At 45.5% G+C, this 9,298-nt stretch overlaps 1 long non-coding RNA gene across 1 annotated transcript; it reads right to left on the reverse strand.

Moving 5' to 3' along the window:
- Positions 1-303: 303 nt before the first annotated feature.
- LOC148005872 (uncharacterized) lies at positions 304-5,796 on the reverse strand. The gene is made up of 2 exons (XR_015620279.1): positions 3,650-5,796; positions 304-1,307 (listed from the first exon to the last, which is right to left on the reverse strand). It is a non-coding gene; the product is annotated as an uncharacterized LOC148005872 (long non-coding RNA).
- Between the last annotated feature and the right edge of the window lie 3,502 nt (positions 5,797-9,298).

Below are 9,298 nucleotides of genomic sequence, written 5' to 3' on the forward strand. Positions count from 1 at the left end.
GGAGAAGGACCTTCACAGGACCAAGAACTTCTTCTCCTATTGATGCCAGACAATGCCATCCTCTGCTACATATGTGGCTGGAGTCATGAGTCCCTCCTTTGGTTGGTGGTTTACACCTTGGAAGCTCTGGTGGGATCTGGATGATTGAAATTGTTGTTGTTCTTATGGGGTTGCAAACCCGCTCAGCTCATTCAGTCCTTTCTCTAACTCCTCCATTGGGGTCCCTGAAAGACCCCCGAAGGGAGCCCCCCACTCAAGTCTCGGGAAAGACGCGCACCCAGTAGGACACAGACACCGACCTGCTGTAATCACACGAGGAAGATTTATTGTGAGCGAGATGAAACGAGAGCTCAGGCCAGCATGCTGGGGTCGAGACTCATACACCACACAGGGAGTAGAGGAGTTCGACCCCGACCTGAATTTTCACAGAGCTTATAAAGGAAAAAACCACAAACCAGGGGGATCAAGAGGGAGGGAGGAGGGGAATTCCAAAACCATAAACTGCCCATACATCTAGGCCATATGCTAGCCACGTGCAACACTAGGCAACACACCCAGGACTTTGCGACATTTTACAGGGCCATTGGACCATTGTGGCCGGAGGCTATGGGTCATTGTGGCTGTTCCAGGAAACCTTTCATGCAAGAATGTTCCGGGAACCATTGCACAGCAAGGGAGGGGCGAAAAGTTCATGTTCTCACAGACCCTACCTCTTCTTTTTGGGTAGCTAGGCGGCTTATTATTAATTTTAATCCTTCATTCCCCACTTCTTCTTTTTTTGTTAATAGTTCTAATCCTAGAACTTCATGGAGAACTCAGCTTCATCTAGCATAACAGCTTGGTATTGTAGTCTTAACATGAGGATTCTAACCTGGACACTATCCAAGCCTATCCACCAAGGTCATGACTAGGTTTTAGAACTTCTAAGCTTATACGGACTGTGATCCCTGAGGCACAGTCCCAAGAAGTGTTAAGAGTACTAACATATGCAATGTTACATCATTTGTAATGGAAATCAAGCCTATCCCACACCTATCTTGATAGAACCCAGGACAAACATGACTGAATTTCCCTCTAGGTCCCAGCTCTCAGCCCCAACAGCTAGTACACGGCTGGTGAGGGCTGAGAATTGACAGCTGTCAGGGTGGTCAGCAGCACCAGGTACGGTCCTTTCCAGCGAGGCTCGAGTGTCTGGACTCAGTGTAGCTGCAACCTGGAACTGATGGGATGTCTCAGGGGTCTCCGGGGCATAGGCTGCTGTCAGCTGTGAGCAGATTTCTTTCTGTATCACCTGTAGGTCTTTTAGCCTGGCACACAAATCATTATTACTATGGCACTATGACATGTTGGTTCAGTAACATCATCTAATACAGTCAGGGGGGCTGAGGCCCCATATAAGATCTCAAAGGGGGTAAGGCTGAATCTGGAAGGGGTATTTCTTGCTCTGAAGAGAGCAAGAGGGAAGGAGTGTCACCCAGTCTGTGCCAGTCTCCATGGTTAATTTGGTCAGGGTCTCTTTTAGAGTTCTATTTATTTACCCTACCTGTCCTGAACTTTGAGGTCTGTAAATACAATGTAATTTCCAATTGACCTCTAAATACTTGGCCACACCCTGGCTTACCTTGGCAACGAAAGTAGGGCCGTTGTCTGACCAGATTACCTTGGGCATTCCAAATCAGAGGAAGATTTCTTCCAGTATCTTCTTGATGATTGCAGAGGCCGTCTCTTGTTTGGTGAGGAAAGCTTCTATCTATTCCTGAAAAAGTATCTACAAGCACTAGGAGATACTTGTGATTATATTTTTCTGGTTTTATCTCAGTGAAGTTCACTTCGACTTTTCACCAAACTCTCTAGGTCTCTTTGCCCTGTTTGCTTGCTAAGCATTCACTTATTGACATACCTTATACTTTCTACTGTCTCTCTGGCTAAAATCTTAAAGTCTATTACATACACTTAACTACTTGGACAAACTTTTTATCTCCTAAATGAGTCCATTTCTGTATTTGGCAAAGTGAGTCTTTTCTTTGTTCTCTGGGAAGTATAGCTTTCCCCTCAATGTGCCATTGTCCTTTATCTTTTAAGCAATTTGGGCCTTTTCTAAGTGAGGCCATCCCTTAGTCCGATCCCAGTTCCCAGTGGCTGTCTCTTGCAGGCCTGCAACCAGGATGGGCTCCTGCATAACCATTTTTCGAGCCACTTTATCTGCTTCGTTATTGCCCCATGTCACTGAATCTCTTCCCTCCTGATATCCTGAGCAATGAATAGTACTCACAGTTGTTGGCTTCACCAGGGCATCCAAGAGATGGTAAAGGCATCTGCAGTGCTGATGTACTGGGGGGGTAGAGGTTCAGCCATCCCAGATGACATTGTGTTGTCCACCATGGCAGCACCCACTTGTCTCTGACCTTCATTCATGAAGAGAACTGTTCCCGTCTGTGGACAAGGTCCTCGGCTTTCAGCAGGGGTCAATCAGCCAGTCGCAGAGGTCTTTCCTCCACCCATGGGCTTCTGCCAGTACTTGACACTTGTGCTGTGGTGGCTCCAGGTCCAGATTGGGCAGCAAGGTGACCAGATTGTCCCCAACCGGTGGAGAATGTAGTCCATGGCAGCTGACCAGTGGTCCCATCTTTTGGGACACTCTATTCAAAGGCAGAACATCAGCCACTCTATCACAGTTTAAGTCCTGGATTGGGTGATAATTGTTAGTGCCCGGCTGGCAGGAGTGATATGTTCCAAGTAGAACAGCGCTAAGCCATTCGTCTCCCAGCATCAGGTACTGGTGCACTGAGACAGGTCTTAAGCTCCGCATACACAGTCTGTAGATATGCATACACATGGCCTCACCCAGCCATTTCAGCCCACGCAAGCCATTTTGGAGAGCAATTTTCTCATGAGCAAGGGATAGGGGCAGTCAGGGATGACTATGAACTAGTGGGTTACCCGGCCCACGCCAAGGTCCACTGTTCTTCGGGCAGTCCATAAGTATTGTTTGTTGCCAGTAGGCCCCTGTACCCAAGGTCTTTGGATATTGGCCCACTGGAGGGGGGCATAGGAGCACAGAGCATTGGGTCCCTGCATCCACACTTCCCTTCTATCTCTGTACATAGCCAGCACTCTAGGACCAAGAGGCTCTCCAGTGTCCCCTCTTGTTCTTTCTGGGGCAGTCCCTGACCCAGTGTCTTTTTTTTTCTTTGCATTAGGCACACTGATCTTTAGCCAGGAATTCTCTTCTGTTGCCAGGTACTGTCTTCCTAGGTTCCCTAACTACTGTGGCCAGTATATGTTCCTCTCTTGTCTTTTATCTCTCTTTAGCTCTCTAGCTTCCTCTTCTTTTAGTCTCTTTTCTTCCCTAGCTTCCTGCACTCTTTACCTCTTTCTTTCTTTCTTTCTTTCTTTTTTTTCTGTCTCTCTGCATCTTCTTCTACAGCTATTAGGTGCTGTCCACTTTTCTGCACAGACCCTGAACCACGCATCAACTTATTTTCTCTGCAACTTACAATAACTCTCTCAGCGACTTAGCTTAACCCTTCAAGTTTCTGTAACTTTCTCTTCATATCTTTTCTTTATCTTAGCCAGATTGGTGGTGCACTTTCCAGCCCCTAGGAGACCCACCCTTGGAGCCTGGGGGCAGACCTGGAGCACTCCCTACCTTCAGGGGTATGAAGAGAGCAGGCAGAAGTGAGGGCCTTCTATCCGTGTCTGGAACATTTTTTTCTGGTCTCCAGTAGGATTCCGTCTTTCATCGGTGGTAAAGAAGACCTGTAACAGTTACTAACAAGCATATCAAATGGGATGGTGAGAAAACAAGAGAATCTTGAGAATAGAGTCTACCGAAGAGGGCAAACAGCATTTAGTCACACAGCTAAACCAGGAGGCCTTTCTTGGAACAAAAAGGCCATTGTCAGTGTCAGCTCCATGGCTTTGCCTCTCAAGAGAACCAGCCTCCAAATGACACTAGGCTTCTAGTAACAACTAATAACAAAAGGATGGAGAGATGGTTAGAACCTGGGTGCTAGATGCCAGGGGGCTGATAAAAGAATTGTAACCAGTTCACCTGGGGCTATCAGGACCTCAGTAGTAGCCCTTTACCAAACTGTCTCACTGGGTTTAAAGGCCCATGGAAAAGAAAACATTAATCCTGACCTTGGCTACCTCCAAGTAATTTAGTGCTGGAGACTGACTCCTCCCTTGGAATAAAGACAGCAGATAAGGCAGGCTTCCTTAAAGAACTTCTCTAAATGAGCACTCTCCTTCTGTGAGCAAATGTCAGAAATTCCTTTCCTGTTCTTATTTTCCTTATAGCCCCACCTAGCTCTCAGCCTTTTTAGATTATTCTTCTGTAGCATTTCTAACACAGCCTGTCCCTTTTTTATAGCCTATTAACAGCATTTCTGATCTTTTAGGCAGCTAAGCACTAAGTGTCATACCGGCTGAAACTCCGCCTTTAAGATTCTTTGCTCCCAAGCAAAATTTAAATCCTTTTCCAGCTTATCTCAGCTGTCCACCCTGAGATTCCCAGAGATCGCGAACCAAGGTGTAGTAATTCACTAAGAAATCTCTCTATAGTGTTTCTTTTTACCTTAAGCCTTTTCCTTTTAAACAGCTCCTGAAGAGCCAGAAAAATTGGGTGAGACTCGAGAAGTCCCCATGCTCGCTGCAGCAGCTCCGCAGCTAATTTCGCTCCCCTCTACTGTGTGCTGCGAGCACAAGCACAGATAAAACACTATTTTAAAAATTAACTTTGGCTATCAACCAACACACCGCCACTAGAGCGGGGTCCATAAGATTAAGTTTCTTACTCACTAAGCATTAAGGGGACCAAGTAAAACTCTTCAACGAACAAAGCAAACAGTTTCATGATTTCAAACACAGTCGTCAGTCCAAGATTTTAAACACGGTCGTCAGTCCAAATTCAAACACGAAACAAAAGTCAAAAAAAAAACACTGGACAATACCACAGAAAACAATCCAGACAAACAAGACCAAGACAAAGCATCCTATAACCAATTTCCACAGATGCCTGGTACCTTCAGTACCTGGCCCAAACTGCAGCTTAACCTTAGCTGCTTCTGGGATACCAAACACAGAAACAGAATACAGACAACAGACACTAACACATCTAAGCACACTTGTCCGTGCCTATACTTAAATAGGCAGCCGAACGCGACCTCCAAAGTCACAGTCAGATCTTTTTGACTGTCCGTTGCCAGGTCCTCCCGACAAAATTCGGCTCGAGGAACGTTTCTCACGCGTCCCAGAGCCAGGACCCAACAAAGGCTGACTCGTGGAACGTCTCTCACGAGTCCCAGAGCCTGCGCGATTGGGGCGTCCCCCGGTGCGCTTTCTAAAAAGGAAAAAAAAGAAAGAAAAAGACTATTCGGAGTAGGAATCCTTCATCTACTCACAGGCGCCATTTCGGGGTGGGGAACCTTCTTCCACCCGTGCACAGGGCAGGAAACCTTCATCTGCCCAGACAGTGCACTAAGACTCTCGTGCACAGGGCAGGAATCCTTCATCTGCCCAGACAGTGCACTAAGACCTTAAACCGGTACCGAAAAACACAGACTACAGGACTTAATTCACACACACTCACACACACGAGCACAAACAAAAGAGAAAAAAGAAAACAAAACCGACGTCGACTTCGTGTCGACCAGAGGCACTGAAACTGATCGGCAGGTCGCAGACCTTGCCTAACAAACCGGTCGTCAAGGAGTAAAGTCTCCTCTGGACCTATCAGATGGGGTTCACCAGGCGTCCCTGGTCCCCCCTTGTCTTCCTGGGACGTCTCCCAGGGCGAACGGACGGTGGGTACCTGGACACGTCTATCCCTATCCACCCCGCTCTCCTTCCTGGAGCGCGGTCTCATTGAGCGTCCGCAAAACCGAAACAGCGATCGCACCAGATTCCCAGACAGAACATAGACACAGACCCAGACACAGCGCTGAGATAAAACAGAGAATCTTACCTCCAAGTGGGTCTAGGACCCCTGGGTGGTCGCGCAGATCCCGGACGAGCCCCCAAATGAAAGACCCCCGAAGGGAGCCCCCCACTCAAGTCTCGGGAAAGACGCGCACCCAGTAGGACACAGACACCGACCTGCTGTAATCACACGAGGAAGATTTATTGTGAGCGAGATGAAACGAGAGCTCAGGCCAGCATGCTGGGGTCGAGACTCATACACCACACAGGGAGTAGAGGAGTTCGACCCCGACCTGAATTTTCACAGAGCTTATAAAGGAAAAAACCACAAACCAGGGGGATCAAGAGGGAGGGAGGAGGGGAATTCCAAAACCATAAACTGCCCATACATCTAGGCCATATGCTAGCCACGTGCAACACTAGGCAACACACCCAGGACTTTGCGACATTTTACAGGGCCATTGGACCATTGTGGCCGGAGGCTATGGGTCATTGTGGCTGTTCCAGGAAACCTTTCATGCAAGAATGTTCCGGGAACCATTGCACAGCAAGGGAGGGGCGAAAAGTTCATGTTCTCACAGACCCTACCTCTTCTTTTTGGGTAGCTAGGCGGCTTATTATTAATTTTAATCCTTCATTCCCATGCTCAGTCTGATGGTTGACTTCAAGTGTCTACATCTGAATCAGTAGGGCTCTAGCAGAGCCTCTCGGGACATCTCCATATCAGGCTGCCAGGAAGCACTTCTTGGCATCAGTAATAGTGACTGTGTTTGGTGGCTGCATATGGGGTGGATCCCCAGATGGTGCAGTCTCTGGATGGCCTTTCCTTTAGTCCCAGCTCCACTCTAGGTTTTCCAGTTTTGTTGAAGATAGGCATTTGTAATAGGATCTGATGAGTTTTTTATTTTTTTTCACTTTCTGTTGTCATGTCTCCCTTTTCATTTCTGATTTTGTTAATTTGAATACACTCTCTGTGCCCTCTGTTTTATCTGGCTAAGGGTTTAACTACCTTGTTTATTTTTTCAAACAATCAGCTCCTGCTTTTGTTGATTCTTTGTATAATTCTTTTTGTTTCTACCTGGTTGATTTTAACTCTGAGTTTGATTATTTCCTGCCATCTACTCCTCTTGGGTGCATTTGCTTCTTTTTGTTCTAGAGCTTTCAGGTGTGCTGTCAAGCTGCTGGTATATATCCTCTCCGGTTTCTTTTTGGAGGCAATCAGAGCTATGAGTTTTCCTCTTAGCAATGCTTTCCATGGTATGCCATAAGTTTGGGTATGTTGTGCCTTCATTTTCATTAAATTCTAAGAAGTCTTTAATTTCTTTCTTTATTTCTTCCTGACCAAGTTATCACTGAGTAGAGCGTTGGTCAGCTCTATTGAGGACCAGCCTTAGTCCATGCTGATCTGATAGAATGCATGGGATTATTTCAACCTTCTTGTATCTGTTGAGGCCTGTGTTGTGACTGATTATGTAGTCAGTTTTTGAGAAGACACCATGAGGTGCTGAGAAGAAGGTATATTCTTTTGTTTTAGTATGAAATGTTCTGTAGATATTTGTTAAATCAATTTGGTTTATAACTTCTGTTAGTTTCACTGTGTCTCTGTTTAGATTCTGTTTCCATAATCTGTCCATTGATGAGAGTGGTGTTGAAGTCTCCCACTATTGTGTGTGGTGCATTGTATGATTTTAACTTTAGTAAGGTTTTTTTCAGTGAGGTGCTCTTGCATTTGTAGCATAGATGTTCAGAACTGAGAGTTCATTTTGGTAGATTTTTCCTTTGATGTGTATAAAGTTTTCTTCTTCTTCTTCTTCTTCTTCTTCTTCTTCTTCTTCTTCTTCTTCTTCTTCTTCTTCTTCTTCTTCTTCTTCCTCCTCCTCCTCCTCCTCCTTCTCCTCCTCCTCCTCCTCCTCCTTCTCCCTCTCCTTCTTTTTCTCCTTCTCCTTTTTCTTCTTCATCATCATCTTTTTGTTTGTTTGTTTGTTTGATAACTTTTGGTTGAAAGTCATTCTTATTAGATATTAGAATGGCTACTCCACCTTGTTTCTTGTGACCATGTAGGGAGTCATATTGGATTTGGGCCTGGCCGCTTTGTGACTGTATGGCCACAGTTAAGATTACTGCCATAAAGTCTTGAGATTGTTGGACAAAAAGCCTCTCCCATGAATTAACGGCACAAGAAGATTACAATCAGGGAATGCTTTCAGCCTGAACAAGACCCTTCTGAGTCTCTTGCAGGGTTTGACCCCTGCTGAGCCCTGCTGATGCATATGGAAGCCTTTTGTTCCTAACAAAGGAGCAGTCTCACCTGGTACCACACACCTGAGTGGTTGTCAATTCTTTCCTGCCTTTTGTCTTCTTGGTCTTTGACTTTAAGATTTAGGCTGGTCTTCCTGGATATTTCCCTAGTTTATTCAGGTCACATAGTAGGTCTTTTGTTACCAAAGTCTCGAGCCAGGGTTTCCCACTGTGCTTCCCAGATATTTTCTACCTGGTGTACTTAGGGTATATAGTTTGGTGAATAAAGTTACAGGAGGCCCTTCCTCTTCTTGCTTGACACGAATAACCCGCGCGCGCGCGCGCGCGCGCGCGCGCGTGTGTGTGTGTGTGTGTGTGTGTGTGTGTGTGTGTGTGTGTGTTTCTTTAATCCCACAGGCTTTCGCCTGATTCTCTGTACTGTGTCGGTGCAGGCGTGGGGCACCGATAGGACCACTTGTGTGGAAAGTTGTTTTCCAGCCTTTTACTCTGAGGTAGTGTCTGTCTTTGTCACTGAGGTGTGTTTCCTGTATGCAATAAAATGCTGGGTCCTCTTTATGTACAGTCTGTTAGTCTGTGTCTTTTTATTGGGGAATTGAGGCCACTGATGTTAAGAGATATTAAGGAATAGTGATTGTTGTCTCCCATTATTTTCATTGTTAGAGGTAGAATTATCTTTGTGTGACTCTCTTCTTTTGGGTGTGTTGAAAGAAAATTACTTTCTGGCTTTTTCTAGGATTTATTTTCCCTCCTTTTTTTGGAGTTTTCCATCTATTACCCTTTGTAGTACTTGATTTGTGGAGAGATATTGTGTAAATTTGGTTTGGTCATGGAATATCTTGATTTCTCCATCAATGGAAATTGAGAGTTTTGCAGGATATAGTAGTCTGGGGTGGCATGTGTATTCTCTTAGGGTCTATATGAAATCTGCCTAGTCTTCTAGCTTTTGTAGTCTCTAGTGAGAAGTCTGGTGTAATTCTGATAGGTCTGTCTTTAGATGTTACTTGAACTTTTCCATTACTGTTTTAATATTCTTTCTTTGTTTTGTGCATCTGGTGTTTTGATTATTATGTGAGAGGAGGAATTTCTTTTCTAGTCCAATCTATTTGGAGTTCTGTAG

This window comes from Rattus norvegicus, chromosome 5 (assembly GCF_021556685.1).
Source record: "Rattus norvegicus strain SHRSP/BbbUtx chromosome 5, alternate assembly SHRSP_T2T, whole genome shotgun sequence".
Lineage (NCBI taxonomy): Eukaryota > Metazoa > Chordata > Mammalia > Rodentia > Muridae > Rattus > Rattus norvegicus.